The following is an 18,007-nucleotide window of genomic DNA, read 5'->3' on the forward strand; positions in this document are numbered from 1 at the left end:
GCAGGAGCTACAGCAATCTGTCACAACAGTTTTTATTGTTGGAATTTCTTAAAAAACTACACAGTTTGAAAGCTGGGACTTTGTTTAATATCATAAGTAACCTGCTCTATCTTGTCTGTTGATGTGTTGTCAGTGTCCTCTTTGCTCCGTGATGTATTTTCGTGACAGCGCCACGGCTTGTCAGACAAAGCAACAGTAACTAAGGGGGGTGGGTCTTTGCGAAGGAAAGTGAAGCTTATTGTATTATATAGAACAGTATTGTGAGAAATAGATCTAGTGAGCAAGTTTACTTCCTGCATTCAGATTTAGCATTTTCCTTCAGGTCAGTCCTATGTTCATGATAAAAAATGTCTGCTGTGATATCTTGTCCTTTTAACAGTTAAAGGGTTTTCCCATGACAGTGCTATTCAAAGCATTTGTCAGTTGCGTCTTTGCATCGTGCCTAACAACGCCCTTCAGCTGTGACTTATTCACCATACAGCACAGCCTCGAGTACCTTATTGCTTACAAATATTTTCACATTCTTGTGCAATTCCATTATATGCTTCACATTTTTAAATTAAAACATTACACAATATATTCTCAAATCATGTTCAATATTTAATTTTATAAATATTTGACATATCTTGCACAATTCAGTTATACACTTCATGGAATAAATTACAAAATATTAATTCAAATTCAATATTTAATTTAAATATTTGCAAATTTTGTGCATTTCCATTATACTCTTCACATTTTATATTAACATCTTAAACAATATTTACTCAATTCATATTCAGTATTTCATTTAGATATTTGCACATTTCTGTGCAATTCCATTATACGCTTCACTTATAAATGAACACATTATATTCAATCAATTCATACTTAATATTTAAATGTATTAAAGGGGTCATATAATGCCAATTTTACCAGATGTACAATAAGTCTCTGTGGTCCCCAGAAAGTGTATATGTAGTTTCAGCTCAAAATATCCCACAGCTCATTTATTATAGCATGTTAAATTTGTCACTTTTTGAGGATGAGCAAAAACGCTCCGTTTTAGTGTGTGTTTTAAATGCAAATGAGCTGCTGCTCCCAAGAAGAGGGCGGAGTTTTTGAAGAGCTCATGTTAGCAGCAGATTACTCTGATTACCACACACAGACTCACAAAAAAAGTCAGAAACTCTTCAGCCTTTTATGTTCAAACCCGAGTCAGACAATGATGGAGAGACTCAAGAAGAAGTGACAACATGTAGAATACAACAGGACGTTTCTGAATGGTTAGTTGAGGAATTTATGTAGCTGATGTGGAGTTAACTACCTTAAAGTCATTGATTAGCATATTCTGTCATGATAATCTATAAATTGTAAGATGCCTACAGAGCCAGAGAATATATGCTGCATGAAGATAGAACAGATAAAGTTTAGTTTAATTACGGTTATAACTTGTCATGTTGTCATCTTGCTTTTATGACATGCTATTGCATTTGTGTTGCGTACTGTATTGCAACAACATGGCCTCACCCTTTGTTGCGTGTTCTCGGGGGCAGGGTTTATGTAAATTTTAGGGTTAGTGATGTCACTAACCCGGGAAGAAGCTCATTGTAGTCCCTACCAGCCATTTCTTTAAAAGGAAATATCTCCCTTAGCATTGAACTTGAAATAACCTTCCATTTCCATTGTGACTGATGAATCAGAATGAATCAGAAGAACAAAAAAATCAGTAGTAATATTTGCTGGATTGTAAATAATATTAGTATTGGCTGTTGAAATATCTACATCGGTTGAGCACCATTCATCCTTTTAAAAAGTGTCAAGGCAGAACACTAAAGCCGAACACTACGAATGTGCCAGGAATCTGTGCATTTCCCCTCCCTCACTCATGGATTTGACTTCCAGGAATGCTGCTAGCGTGTTGCTGACATAATTCCACTCATGCTCCTGCAATTCAACATAAAAATACAAACTGTAAGCAGTTTAAGAGAGAAAGGTGTTTTTTCTGTAAACCAGCTTTGAAAGTCATTTTACTCTAAGCCTCTTTAGAAACACCATTTGATGCTGAGGGGAGAACATTTTGGTTGATATTAGGAGAGAAACTCTCCTGTGGAAGCTGGGAAGTGCCCGTTGTGTCGTTTGAGGACACCAGAACCAGCCTTTTGTGTGAGTAAATGTCGCTACTTTTAAATTTCATTTACATGTTAAATGTTTAGTTTGATCAACCAGCTACACAAATGGACAATATGTACACATTGTACCCGCATCCCTCAGAGTCTCCTTTTCATTAGCATCAAATCAAATATTCCGCTAAAGTCAATACTGATGTCAAGTTTCATAAGATTCAGTGGAACTGGTGCTTTTGGGGAAAAGAAACAAACAAAAACATGTTTGTCATAGCGTATCGCACCAGATTCTGCAAACGTTTGCTGCATCATCCAATAGAGCATATTAATATCTCAACCAATGGCATGAGAGTTGGGCGGGGCTACCGGTTATTCTGACTAATGGCAGGTGAATAGTGTGTTTGGGAAGCCTGGAAACAGTCATTATTTAGATTTGGTGACACTAGTCGGGTAGCAGTGACACACTTGACGCTTGAATGTTTTTCTAGTTTTAGCTTAAAAGGTGTTTTACGTTGTTCACCAATATCTTTCCCATGTCCAAATTTATTCAAGAGCAGTGGTTTTCAACCGGTTTTTCTTCAGCATCCAGACTCTGGATATGTTTTACCATATAAATATAAATAAAAATGTCCTTCTAATTAAATGTATTTTAATTACCATAAACCGCATAAAAGGATTTATGCAAAAAGTCAGGTAAGTTTAACTGATCGAAAGGTCTTTCGAGCAAAATTATGTAGTTTAATGCATTTTCTTATCTGCATTAGTACTAATTTTCTTCTGCTGTCTCGTATAATAACCTTTGACCTATTTTTTGTTCAAGATCCACCAGAACCTGCTAATATATCTATATAAACATTCACAAAAGTAAGATTTTATGAAAAAGCCTATTATTCTCACCAAGGCTGCATTTATTTGATGAAAATAAACAGTAATATTTATTGAAATATTATTACAATTTTAAATAACTGTTTTCTATTTTAGTATATTTTAAAATGTAATTTATTCCTGTGATCAAAGCTGAAATTTCAGCATCATTACTCCAGTCTTCAGTGTCACATGACCCTTCAGAAATCATTCTAATATGCTGATTTGCTCACTGCTCAAGAAACATTTCTTATTATTATCATCAATGTTGAAAACAGTTGTGCTGCCTAATATTTATGTGGAAACCGTGATGCATTATTTTCAGGATTCTTTGATGAATTGAAGAACATTGATCTGAAATAGAAATCTTTTGTAACATTATAAATGTCTTTATTGTCACTTTTGATCAATTTAAAGCATCCTTGCTGAATAAGTATTAATTTCTTCATAAAATCGTAGCAAATGAGAAATGCACATAATTACTGAAATGAAATTAGCATATATTCTACTCAATATTTACTAAAAATGCATGATCAGGATGCTCCATCAGAAAGAGAAGCTTTCCAACAGATTTTATGATTAGCACAGTAACCATTTTTATAATCTCAAAATATATCTTTCTCTTGTTTCTTTTCACCCTCCTATGCATACTGTATAGTAATAGCTTGGTGGAAGCAATATAATAGCACAGAACTAACACTAGCCATGTGACATTTAATGTAAATGTCAAGATATTCCTGTTTGTATGTGTGTCATACTTGAAACATCATTCTATCCACCACAATAGGTCAAAGTTGCTCAAGATCCTAATAAAGCTATATTACCTTTTGAAGACATTTGTTTAGTTACTTGCATTATAGGTCTTTATTTCACTGTCCTTAGAAACAAATACAACACAGCACAGAATTGTCTGCATTTCATTTATGACTTCTTACGTGATTTACATCTGCTCTGAAAATAGAAACGTGTTAACATGCTTCTCCACCATCTGACTCTCATGTCAATGTTTTTTGTATGTACTTAGTCACATGTACTATATTAATAAAAAATAAAAAAAATCCGTTAAAGCATTAATAAACCAAAAGATCAAAACAAAACGCTATATTTATACACTCAAGAAGCCCATTTAAGTGTTCGTAACAGCGCTCTCCTTGAGGGATGATATTTTTCCGTCTGCCTGTATTGTAGTTTCGACCCCAGCAATCGTAAATCTGCGTAAAGGCCGCCTGTTCATTGGGGACTGCAGACAAATGTGTCTGTGCTGCACTCATGTTCTTGGACTCGCTGAAAATTAGGTCAGAAAAAAACCCAATAAACAAAGTCATTTTATTGGGCCGTCCTCATTAAAATGTCTCACTCTTGACCAAGTTAGTTAAAGGTTTTGTGGGGGCGGAGCTTGTTCAGCAGAATGCCCTTGCAGCCACCCTAGAAATCACATCTCATCAACATGCCAAGTTTTTGACTTGAGACTGAGAGGTTTATAATGTTACAATCTGTAGATATTTATAATGGTCTCTATTGCAAATAAACACTGGGTTTAATCACCAAAGGAACTTTACACACCAACATAAAGCAAACAATAGAACCAACAAGGGAGTGCAGGGAGTGAGTCCAACTTAAAGGGAGTGCTAATGACAATAGACAGGTGAAGGGAATCCAGGGAGAAGCGGGAAGGCTGATGAGGGAAGTGCAAACAGGTGATGAACAGGGATACTGGGAAACGGAGTTCGGGACAGTTGTAGCAACAGGAATAAATTGCATAGTAACTGATTAAATGTAATCTGGATTATGTAATCAGATTCCAAAATTAAGTACCTGTAATTAGTTACTTTTCTACTGATTACATGATTGTGTTATTCTCACAATGGCAGTAAATTATTCATAATACATTGATTCTACCTCTTTGTTATGTTTTAAATTTTTCTTTCTATAAAACTCTACTGCTTATATACATTCTGAAGGTCTTTCATGTTTGTGGAATTGCACACACATTCATTTTAAATTTTTATGTTTTTTTTGTTTTGTTTTTTACGTAATAGCTTTTCATTAAACTCTGGGAAACCCTGACATAATGTAATATTTAATACACTTTATGTTATTGATTAAAAAAGGAATATCTTTGTATGGTACATTGAATATGGTACAAGATTATCATATTCAAATCAATGTGATAAATGAGTTAGGTCAAAAGTAATCTAAAAAGTAATCAAAAAGTAGTCAGAGTACATTACCTAAAATGAGTAATCTAGATTACATAACTAATTACAATTTTTAGTTATGTAATTTGGAACCAGTAACTAACCACATTTTGTAAGTAATCTCCCTAGCATTGTGTATATATATATATATATACATATATATATATATATATATATATATATATATATATATATATATATATATACACACACACACATACACACACACAAACACACCTGATTAATCGCAATTAATTGGTCCGACAGCACTTCTTAAAATATAATCAAATAGAAAACAGCATTGATAAAGAGCATAAATTGTAATAATATTTCACAATAATACTCTTTTTACAGTATTTTTGATCAAATAAATGCAGCCTTTGAGAGCAAAAGAGACTTCTTATCTAAAAAATCTTATACTGCTCCTAAACTTTTGAATGGTAATGCACATTGTGATTTTGTTCCCTTATATTTTCAATTGAATGGCTAAAATTTCTGATTGCAACATTCTGAAGTCAAATATAAATAATGTAAAATAATGACTGCTAAACTGTATTTAACCATTGTGCCCGTTTCATCCCTCTGGTAGCACGGCAGTTTTGTTCTCATATAACAACAAAATGTCAACTGAAATCTATTTTTTATCTCTTTTTATTTCCTTATTTAGATAAAAGGTTTGTGGAGGCTGAGCTTAAAGCTTATTAGTCAGCAAAATGCCCTTCCAACCACCTAGCAACCACCCTAGAAACCACATATAAACACGCCAAACACCTTAGCAACACCCTGGGAAAAACCATTGATTGTGCATCCATTGTGCATCCACCATCCAAAATGCATCCATTGTGGCTGCATTTTGCACAGACAAAAACACATTTTCTTCAGAAACTGTAAAAATGCAGTTTATTTACACTTTTAACACAGAAAAATACAACTGAATTGAATTGACAAAAATGGGCACAAAAATGAATCAGAAAAAAATCCTAGCCACTAAATGCACTCAAAACCTCTAAAAACTCAAAAACTTCAGTCAAAACGTGAAACCCTGAGAGCCGAATCGGGCGTCACTCTCCGCTGATGTCCTGACGTTTGATAGTTTACTCATTGTGATTATCTACACCACGGGACACGCGAGATCCATGGGCGCCTCTTAATGCACTGCGTGTCGAAACCCTTTCAGGCTGTCCGGCGGCTCTGATCTAACTGAGGCTATAAACAGCTACCTCACTGAGAGTGTTTTAAAGTAAAGACAGGTCCCAGCAGTGGTAAGGCTTTCTGTGGCGCCATTAAAAAATGATGTGGCCCGTACGGTTCAGCGCCCGTGTCCTGCCACACTCTCGGGTCAGCCAGAGTGCACCGCACATGCAAGTTATTGGACCGGTTCACGCCAGAGCACATCACAACACACACGCCACTTGACCTGCTCCCAAACCGTCTCGAAGGACCGCGGTCACGTAACGGTCACACAGCAGTCGCTGAAGGAAGCTAAAGACAACCAATAATGAGCGGCAATGGAGTATCATTCAGAAATTTGTCATTTACTAGCTGAATATTAATAAATGATTTAATACTGAACAGACAATGCTGATGCCAGCACTCAGGAGTTTTTATAAAGCAAAATAAAGCATTCATTCAGACGTGACCTTCAATGTGAAATCAATAAATAAAACATGGCTGTGGAAACTAAGTCACTTTAAGTGCACTACTTTTAGCTGCTACATACTGTACACAACTAGTGTTAAAAACATTGATTTTTTTTTGTAAATCTGTTTATTCAGATTCATTTCAATGAATTACTTTAGAAAAACTAAGCAAAGACTGAAATTATTCAATGAATTATGTTCAAAAGGTAGTATTTTACATGTAGCTAAATATTCAACGTGTTTGCTAAGGCTAGCATTTTAATTACTACAATTGAATTTCACCTCTTTTGAATTAAAAAACACCTACTAATCAACAAGAACACCTCAGCAACAGACTAAAAAGCAATCTGAAACAACTTAACAGTCACATGACAACGTGCTAGCATCGTGGTGGCTACAGCTAGCATCACTTTTGCCTAGTTCTAGTGAAATACTGCCGTTTTCCGACTGTTTTCAATATGTTAAATGATGTTTATGATTTCCAGTCTAACAGTTTTAATCATAAAACATTCTCAGAAAAGATTTCAGAAATGATGCTTTTAATCAACAAAGATGCATTAAATTGAGCAAAAGTGACAGTAAAGACATTTATAATGTTATAACACAGGGGTGTCAAACATATGGCCCGCGGGCTGAATACGGCCCACAAAGGAGCTATAATAAAACAAAAAAAATAGAGATGCACTAGTCCACTGGTCATGAATCCAATTTTTTTTTTTTAGGTTTATAATGGTCAATCTTTATACTTTGCAAACAAAGTGCTTTGTAATAAAATTTGTGTGGAAATATTTATGATGTCTGTGAAAAGGACGTTAACACAGGCACCCGCTGAATATGGACACAAAGAGGATAACAGACGTGAATGCAAAGAAAATACTCTACCATGCACAAACTCACTGTTTGCGAAAAATAAGAAGAAGAAGAATATAAATATTAAATTGGGGTTGATATGAATGTATCTCTGAAGGGAACTGTCTTCAGAAAAGTTTTGATGGCTTTTCCTCTTATCTCTGTATAAAGTAGTAGCCTATTTATAAACGCAGCACTGCTTTGTGTATATTTTTTGTGTATATCACTGCTGTTCGATAAGCGCCACTTACTGTCAGAGAGTGAATTTGCATTTTCATTCAGTCCGTCTGCTGATTTTGTTTTGTGCAGGTGTCTTATGTAGCATAATTTCACAAATCTAAAGTCAGACCGTGCTGTTTTTGCTGTTAATCTTAAAATTATACAATAATTTAAATTAAAAACAACTGCTCATGCGCATATTTGTTGGGATTGTGATAAAAATGCAGTGTTTGAGCTACACATATTTTTTGAATAAATAAACAACCAAAGAATTTGCTTTTTAAAAAAATCTGAAACCAGTGTCAGAATCGACCAATTTGCTTATAGAAAAATTGGAATTGGCCAAGAAAAATCTAAAAAGGTGCATCACAAAAAAAAATATATATTTTAAAAAGCATTATTTAATCTGAGTTTTTTGCTGTAAAAACAAATGCAGTTTTAAGGAGCAGTGTACTAGTTTTCTTGCAAATTAATTTATTGTTTATATGGTTAATATTAACGCAACTATCAGTGCACTAAGGTTTGTTTGTTTTTGTTTTTTTAATTAATTCGGCCTGCACATGGTTATTTTTTTCCAATCCGGCACCCCTGTTATAACAGATTCTACTTCAAATAAATGCTATTCTTTTGAACTTTCTATTAATCAAAGAATCCTGTAAATAATGCATCATGATTTCCACATAAATATTAAAAAGCACAACGTTTTCCAACATTGATAAATAATCAGAAATGTTTCTTGAGCAGTAAATCAGTTTATTAGAATGATTTCTGAAGGATCATGTGACACTGAAGACTTGAGTGATGATGCTGAAAATTCAGCTTTGATCACAGGAATAAATTATATTTTAACACATTAAAATGAAAAGAGTTATTTTAAATTGTAATAATATTTCACAATATTACTCTTTTTACAGCATTTTTGATCAAATAAATGCAGCCTTTGTGAGCAAATGAAACTTAAAAAAAAACATTTAAAAAGTCTTGACTGGAGGTGTCAAACTTGACGTTTTCCGCTCATACTTTTATTTTAATGGCTAAAATTCTGATTGTGACATTCTGCAGTCAAATATTGTTAATGTAATGTAAAAAAAAAAAAAAAAAAAACATTTCATTCCTCTCGTAGCACAGCAGTTTCATCCTCACATAATAAAAATCTATTTCTTTTAATGTCTTTTTAACTTCTTATTTAGCCATTCAAGCTAGAAAATAAACCCCTTCAGGACAATACAAGATCCCTCTCCATCACATCAGGGTCAGACTTCTTAAAATTAGATTTTAAACATCAAATACTGCAAGTCATAATAAAGTTTCTCTTCTTTTATTTGCATTTGGTGCTTTTGACCTCATTTACAAGTGCTTTGTGAATCAGTTCAACCGGATTATTAAAAAGAACCAGTTAAAAAGAACAATTTGCTTGCGAATCAGACATCACTTACATAAATGTGCCCTTGCAGCAGCGGCCAACTCTCCTCAGAGCGACTACTTGTTCATTTCTGTCAGGTCGCCATCTCCCCCTGTGATGACCCCTCCCACAGTGACCCTGAGGGTGTAACCACGGAAACCGGCCGCACAGAGACCTGTCACTCATCCTTAGAGAAATAAGATGATTCAAACAAACACCACCATAAAGCACAGGTCATATGTTGACGAATACCCAAACATTCTTTTTTCGGTTGCAATCACCATGACTGTTTTTATTAATTCTGTAAAGTTATCTGGAACCAAGCTATCAACCACTACAGACTTAGAACAGAGATATAAGCTGCATTTTAAGTTATCAACATCACATGTACTTTTTGCAAATCACAAAGAGCTCAGAGGCGAAAGTCATCTACCATTTTTTTTTAAATGTTTATAAATACTGGACTATTCTAGCAAATATTTGTGTGTGCCATATACATTAGTGGCCAAAAGCGATGTCCAGAGGGGATATTTGTTTATAATGCTTCATGAACATTAAAGGTACAATTTGTGATATTTTTTTCCGCTAGAGGTCGCTAGAAGCCTATTCAAAACAAAGGCGTAGTTTGATGACGTCAAGTTTTAGAGCGGAAACTTGGGACATGTGGTCTCCATCTCAATGGACGGTGCAAAAGAATAGGGATTGGAGTCTGGAAGAACTCATGTTCGTGGATGCGATTATTAACGTTACTGTAGTATGAAGCAGAGCAGGACTGAGTGTTGCGGGAGCTGAACGAGGAGCTGGAGCGATCGATCAACACACGCCTCACGAGCAGCGGGACTTTTATTATGACACAGCCGCCGGCGCCGCTTCCGCTTTTCCGGTCATGAGTTTACGGGAGCTGTCCTTGTCGACAGAACCAGCAGCAGATGGTAAACAGTAATTATGTTCCATAAATAAGTAACACAATCCACCATAAAACGTGCAAGAAGTAAATAAGGAACTGCTTGAAGCGAGCTAGTGGTTTGCTGGACGCTAGACACTACTTCAGCATTATTTTGTCCACGGCACTGTTGTCATGTGGTTTCTACGTCAGTAAAGGCGGTAACAAAGGTAACTGACGTCATTGACAGGCGACTGCACTGCCCCGTGTCACTGTTTAGAATGGGAATTTTCTCATGATTTACAAGTAGTTGAAAACATTAGCGATATTGTTTGTAATCAGCTGGACAAAATATATAACACTAGCCTAGTGGTTTTTGGATATTTTACTGCAAAAATTTTACATATTGTACCTTTAAGGTTGAACCACTGTAGTCACATGAACTGTTTTAAATATGTCTTTAGTAGCTTTCTGGGCATTTGAATGTGTTAATTATTTTGCTGTCAATGGAGGCCTCACTGAGCCATCGGATTTTATCAAAAATATCTTAATTTGTGTTCTGAAGATGAACGAAGGTCTTACGGCTGTGGAACGACATGTGAGTGAGTAATTAATGACAGAATTTTCATTTTTGGGTGAACTAACCCTTTAAGTCAAGCACTAAACTATTTTATTTAGAAGAAAAATCCTTATCCTTTATCATTATTCAGTAAATCACGAATAAAAAATCATGGGGCCTTCAAATATTGTTGTGGAAAATGGGGGCGTTAGAGTCAAAAAGGTTAAGAACCACTGTTTTAGAAGGGTTTTGGTGACTTTTTCAGCTGAGACCAGCTCAAACCAGATAAGACCAGCAAATCTATTTTTATAGTAGGGGTGTAGCGAACTATGTGAGACAGCTCTCCAAGTTTAAAGACTCAAAAATGTATCTTTTTAAAATATAAAGAATAGCTGTTTGCTAAGTAATGATACATATGTACTGAAAATAAATCCAGCGTTAGCGTCAGTTCTGGCAGGTCACGTCAGTCATGCTCGCATCAGCTGACTCCCAGGTGACTTACGTCTACCTATAGAACGTCTACCTATAGGAATACAACGCCTATCACAGCATCCATATATAAGCTCCTCAGTATTATCAGCAGCTATTGCATTTCTCAGTAGCTAATTACCCTCCTCCATCCTCTCTTCAGTCAGGATTGGCCTTATGATTCCCCTGAATCAGACTAATTCTTGAAATATGTGTACATGTTAAATCATTGACATTAATTATATCTGCATATGTTGGTTCTGTTCTGTTTACCCCTAGGGGGGTTATTGCTGCTCTCCCTGCTCTTATCCATGCTAGGCTGTATGGATGCGCAGGGAGTTCTTGCCCAGAACAGAACAATACCGCCAATACAAACTCTGCAATTTTCAATAATATTTGACGATAATGGTCCTGACAGAAATGCATTTTCATGTTTTCAGGACGAAATATAAACCTACAGTGCGTGAATCACTTACAAAATATGCATATACAACGTATATCTGCCTTTGCGTTTATACTGCTGTCCACAAACATGCAAACACTGCACATTCTGATAAATGATAAAAGCAAAGTGTGCAGTAAGAACACATTACACTCTCATTACTAAAACAAACACACTGCTTATGTGTGAGAGAGAGAGTCTGGGATTTATGTTGTTCCTGTGTGGGGGTTACAGGGGAATACATTCCCTCTCATTTGACTTCTCACTGGTACTTGAGCTTGCAGTGCCTCAAGGTTACACACACACACACACACACACACACACACACACACACACTGAGACTATGTAGATAAATGACTCTAGTGTGCTAGAGTTTGATCCAAATGAAGCAATGATGTAGCTCAGTGGCCCGTGCCCTACATCTCAGTATGCGTGTGTGTGTGTTTGTGTGTAGCTACAGTAGCTGTGAGCTCACCAGCAAATGCCAAAGCTTCTACTTTATTAGACAGAACTGCCCTAGGCTGAAACTGAATAGCCCTAATGACAAAATATAAGGCGCGATGCAGCCAGCAGGCCCTAATTGAATCGTTTGTCTCGCAGTTTCTGAAATTATTGCTATGGAGACACTTAGCTGCACTTTCCTGACCATATGAAAGCATTTAAAGACTTTAAAACAAATTCTGTTGTAGTCTGCAACAAAAAATGGGACTGTGTGTTTGGCTGTTGGTGCAAAGGTTATTTTGCAACATTGCATCAATCTAAATTTCTGTAACCATTGATATCAGAGGATGGCAACCTTTTTGACATGAAGTGACACTTATTTGACTTGGTTATATAATATAATATACACTACCGGTTAAAAGATTTGAAGAAAGTATGTTTTTTTAAGCAAGGATGCATTAAATTGATCAAAAGTGACATTAAAGACATTTTACAAAAGATTTCAAATAAGTGCTGCTCAAATTTGAGATTTCTATATTGAAAAAAAAAATGATTTATGGTTTCCAAAAAAATATTAAGCAGCGCAACGGTTTTCAACATAATAAGAAATGTTTCTTGAGCAGCAAATCAGTATATTATGATTTCTGAAGGATCATGTGACACTGAAGACTGGAGTAATGATGCTGAAAATTCATCATAAATTACATTTTTAAATATAATATAATATAATATAATATAATATAATATAATATAATATAATATAATATAATATAATATAATATAATATAATATAATATAATATAATATAATATAATAAATAGATCCTCATTTCACACACAAAAAGGTGAGCCAATCATAAGAGGTCATTCACATGTACAAAAACAAAGTACATTAACATATGACAGTCTTCATTTACATATCAACCCCTATTCATTATTCAGCAACCTGGTACGTCTGACAAACGACAGTGCGCAGAGGTTAACCAATCATATTTCCATACAGACAGAGGTCTTAAAGGTACAGTAGCAAAATCAGCATGGGACATCAGCATCATTTTAAGGGTCAAATGAACTTCAGGGTAGGATTACAGATGCAGATTATGCATTCACATGTAGCATATGACAGACATGCAGAAACGAAGGAGGGTCCTGTGACACCTCCACTTCACCAACGCATCGCTCAATATCACAACACATCATTGCTCCTGACTCTGCAGCCGCAGTACTTTATGTTTGTGTGGGTCGTATTGATGTTTGCTTTATTGCTTAAAACATCCCACGCTCGTTCTGTCTCATGTTCTCTTTATTCTATATGTGGTACGGTGTTTGGGTGTAATCTCATAAATCCTGTCAAGATTATGTCTGGATCATATTTCATCCCAAGTACAAAAAAAAACATAACATATATGTATAAATATAATTCTTTACATTTTTTCCCCCCATTTTGGCGTGAAATGTGACCTGTACAAGTCTTTGTGCGATTCGCCCATGTAGGACCACGAGCACAAGATTCTCATTTCTGAAACTCTCTCTGGGGCTGTCCATGCCATCGGGCCTGTCTGAAAAGCACAGAGCGTCATCCAGCTTATTAAAGTGGAAAATGAACTAATTATATATACAAGATCAGCAGGACGAGAGACAGAGAGAAGAACAGGAGCTGGAGTTAAGAGTGCTTCAACATCCTTCAGCCTGCAGAAAGGAAAGTCTCATAAAACAACAGCTCACTGTACTGCTGAGAGCAACACTGCATTATCACATGTGAAGTGCTGCGAGAGTACAGCCTCTTTCACCTCACAGAGAGAGGGTGTTCCAGTAATGGAGCCTTTCTGTGACATCACACACTAACATTCTAAAAAGCATCAGTTACCTCTCACTGTTTCTTTTAAAACATACTACAAACTCAACTGAAAGTGGTCTTAATTAGGGGAAAAATATTTCAGATGAATTGAAAACTCATTTTAAAAATCATGTGACTGGATGAATGAAGTTTTTTAAAGGGATACTCCACCGTTTTTTTCATATTAAACTGTTATTCCCTTAACTAAGACGAGTTGATACATACCTCTCTCGTCTCAGTGCGTGCACTAAATCGCTCTGTCTTGCGGCGAAACTTTGTTAGCACTTAGCTTAGCCCAGTTCATTCAATAGGGGCCAAGCAGAGAAGCTACCAAACACCTACACGTTTTCCCTATTTAAATACAGTTACTCGAGTAGTGTAACTCGACCTAGGATGGTGACACAAAACAAAATGTTGCGCTTTTCTAAGCGTGTAAAATGGATAACTATATTGTATGGCGGAATACCATAGCAAGTGCTCGGGAGCACTTTGACTTGGCGCAGTAATATCTTCACTCGTGAAAAGTCCCCCGCTACCTCTCCTGTAAAAGTCACGTTGGTTCTATTGACGGAAATGAGAGGGAGGAGGAGAGGGAGCGGCACTTGCTATGCTATTCCGCCATACAATATAGTTATCCATTTTACACGCTTAGAATAGCGCAACGTTTTGTTTTGTGTAACCGTCCTAGGTCGAGTTACACTACTCGAGTAACTGTATTTAAACTTGGCCCCTATTGAATGAACTGGGCTAAGCTAAGTGCTAACAAAGTTTCGCCGCAAGACAGAGCGATTTAGAGAGAGAATAACATAGTTTAATATGAAAAAACAGTGGAGTATCCCTTTAAAAGGTGCCATTGAACGTTTTTTTACAAGATGTAATATAAGTCTAAGGTGTCCCCTGAATGTGTCTGTGAAGTTTCAGCTCAAAATACCCTATAGATTTTTTTAACTGCCTATTTTGGGGCATAATTTGAAATGCGGCGATTCAGGCTGCGGCCCCTTTAATTGCTCGCACTCTCCGCCCCCTCCCGATCTCTCAACTCTATCATTGCATAAACAAAGTTCACACAGCTAATATAACCCTCAAAATGGATCTTTACAAAGTGTACAATTCTAAATAACTGTTTTCTACTTTAGTATATTTTAAAATGTAATTTATTCCTGTGATCAAAGCTGAATTTTCAGCAGCATCACTCCAGTCTTCAGTGACACACAATCCTTCAGAAATCATTCTAATATGCTGATTTGCTGCTCAAGAAACATTTCTTATTATTGTCAATGTTGAAAACAGTTCTGCTGCTTAACATTTTTGTTGAAACCGTGATACATTTTTTTCAGAGAAGAGCATTTATTTGAAATAGAAATCTTTCGTAACATTACAAATGTGTTTTCTGTCACTTGTGATCAATGCAGTGCCTACAATAGCCTGTTTAATGGCAAGTTTTATTGTGACAAATTACCCCATAAAGTATGACAACATGCCTCGCACATGTGTTCAATGAACTGCATCTGGTCAAAATAACTGTGGAAATGTTCAATACCTTTTTGTAGCCAAGACATTACAGCATGTGTATATAAAGAAATTGACAACCCTCCCCAAGCAATATTCACTGAGTATGACAATCAGCCCCGGTCAATATACAATCAAATTCAGCTGTAAAAATATGTTGATGCTTCATGTGTCTTTTCTTAACATCCCATATTAATACATCATGCACAAGTCTAATAATATTAGTCCACAAACAGTGAAAGAGATTTAGCACCAAATGATGAACTTTTCCATATACTCCATTTGTCTTGGCATGCTCTCTCTTCAATTTATTACATACAATAAGTATCAAAACAAAGTATGCATTAAAGTGAGGATAAGAAAATGCATAAAAGTCAATGATTTGTTTTGCGATCAGCACCTTCATGATAGTTGCAAAAGATATTTTCAGCACCAATTAAATTGTCAGTTAATGTCAACGCATTACCTCAGCATTTGCAAAATGATAAACTTGATTCAACATTTAAAAAAAAAAAAAAAGAATAAATTATTCTTACAGAACAAAAATTAGACGGATCATCTGATAAAATGCTCATTGGCACATAATCAAGCCCTGGCAAACAAAAGCACACCATGAAATAATAACTCAACTCGACAGACTTGCCACGGAGAGCATCCTAATTGTAGCATGTGTCACAATCGCCATGGCGATGCATAGATTTATCGCTACGGTAACCGCCTCAGCCGCTTCATATCCTGTCTAACATGTTATCGTCAGTGGTGGCTGAGCATTCAGACTTAATAAAATCAATATGCACCTCAGCAACAGGAATCATGACATATGCTTGACAGTATTTAGAAGTGAATAAACCATATGAGCACAAAGCAGATCAGTGTGTTTGCTTATCAAATAAATTGTATTAGATGAGTGGGGAAAATGAATACTGCTTGTCCATTAATAGCATATTAAACGTGCTGAATGATCAGCAGATGCTCTCCCGCAGACAACGGGATAGAGTCCTGCATTCAATAACCCCACAAACCAACCAATAAATCACTGATTTCATTACCGAAAATATATAATGGGTCATTAAAGCAAACTAAGAAATAACTCAGAACTACAACAAAGAGCCAATCATTTTAAAGGTGAAATGATAAGCTTGGGCCAATCGGTATGCTGTTATCGTAATGTGGCGGCCCCATAGAGCGCCTTCTTCAGAGGTGCTGGTTCTGGAAGTGTTTTTTCTATTCATTTAAAAAAAAAAAGTCTTTGTTAAAAGGGTTATAAGCCATGAATTAAACCAATCAGCTACGAGGTGAATCACAACACTAAAAGTATTTGAAAATCGGACAAAAATACAAAGGTACAAGACTGTGTACTTGAAGACTATGGCTTTGACGACTATCCCATGAAGCATTGCGAACAGCATATGGAAAAACATAAAACTACTCATTTACAAATATTATTTTATATAAATATATATATAAACAATACATTTTATGTTTATTGCAAAATATGCATATATATACAAACATTTAAGTATTTTGCGAGTGTAGAGTGATCGACTCGATTACGTCATTCACAGTGCTTCATTACAGTGGGCGGAGCTAACAAGATCTTTTGGTGCGTCTTGTTTTTTCGACTCTGATTTGTGTAATTTTCTGCACAGAATCATGGGTAATGTAGCTTTTCTCGAGGAATTCCGTTGTTGAACACGATTATTATAAAAATAAGCTGAAATAATGCCGGCTGGCGGCTTCAACAGAACCATTTACCATTGATTAAAAATCTCATATCTCACAGTAGGGCTGACTTTAAAGGTTATCATTACCAAAAGTCAAAATGAATTAAATAAATGGAGTTTTTATTTCCGGAACCCGACTGCTGCACTCTAAGGACCAGTTAGGGTAGATGCCACATTTCAAACTTTACAATATCTTTTAAAAAAATTATTTAAAAAAAAAAAATAAACACTGTGAACTTCGGACATACTTTTCTCCATCATTAGAACGACCACATCTGAGGCAGTAAGTGCATCGCATTATGTTTTCATCAGCTTACAGGTTTATTGGGTCTATGTTGCCACTCAGTTTTTTCTGTCATTTGGCCAAAATCTCATGTTATAAAAGATGAAGTGCTTCGCACAGGCTATTTAAGACAGTATTGGCTATGACTCAATGACAAATGCTAGACTAAGACACTCTTCTCCGCTCCTCAAATACATAAAACATTAGAGTTTATATATAGTGTCTCTTGAGTAAAGGAAATGCTGTACTTATTCAAACAACAGTTCTTTATTTACCCTTGCACCGCAAACACGTAGTTAAGGTCCAAACTGTGTGGCACTTCATTCATGATAGAGGCGGGGCAGAGTTATGAGGTTTAACTGACAGTTAGAGGAGCCAATGGAGTTCAAAGGTTCAGTCACAAGCTCTTTTTAATACTTTTTGTATTTGTTAAATATTTGTAAAACCCACAGACAGACGAGGTGACCAAAAGTAATGATTTATGACAAAAAATAAAAATGAGGAAAAGTATAAAAGACGAAATATGGAGATACAAAGTTTCCGATATACAACTCTGCTCTCTGACTCTCTCTGAAGTACATCTTT

At 35.8% G+C, this 18,007-nt stretch overlaps 1 protein-coding gene across 3 annotated transcripts in view; it reads right to left on the reverse strand.

Annotated features, from left to right (window-relative positions):
- The window catches only part of LOC137018552 (kelch-like protein 29), a 307,293-nt gene that overhangs the window by 234,660 nt on the left and 54,626 nt on the right, over positions 1 to 18,007 (reverse strand). The window contains exon 1 of one of the 3 annotated variants that reach the window (XM_067383222.1): positions 9,312 to 9,382. The exons of the other annotated variants lie outside the window; for them this stretch is intronic. The gene's annotated coding sequence lies outside the window, so the exon portion shown is untranslated. Of the gene's footprint in view, positions 1 to 9,311; positions 9,383 to 18,007 lie in introns of those variants that run through there. 3 annotated transcript variants of the gene reach the window in all.

This window comes from Chanodichthys erythropterus, chromosome 4 (genome assembly GCF_024489055.1).
Source record: "Chanodichthys erythropterus isolate Z2021 chromosome 4, ASM2448905v1, whole genome shotgun sequence".
NCBI lineage: Eukaryota > Metazoa > Chordata > Actinopteri > Cypriniformes > Xenocyprididae > Chanodichthys > Chanodichthys erythropterus.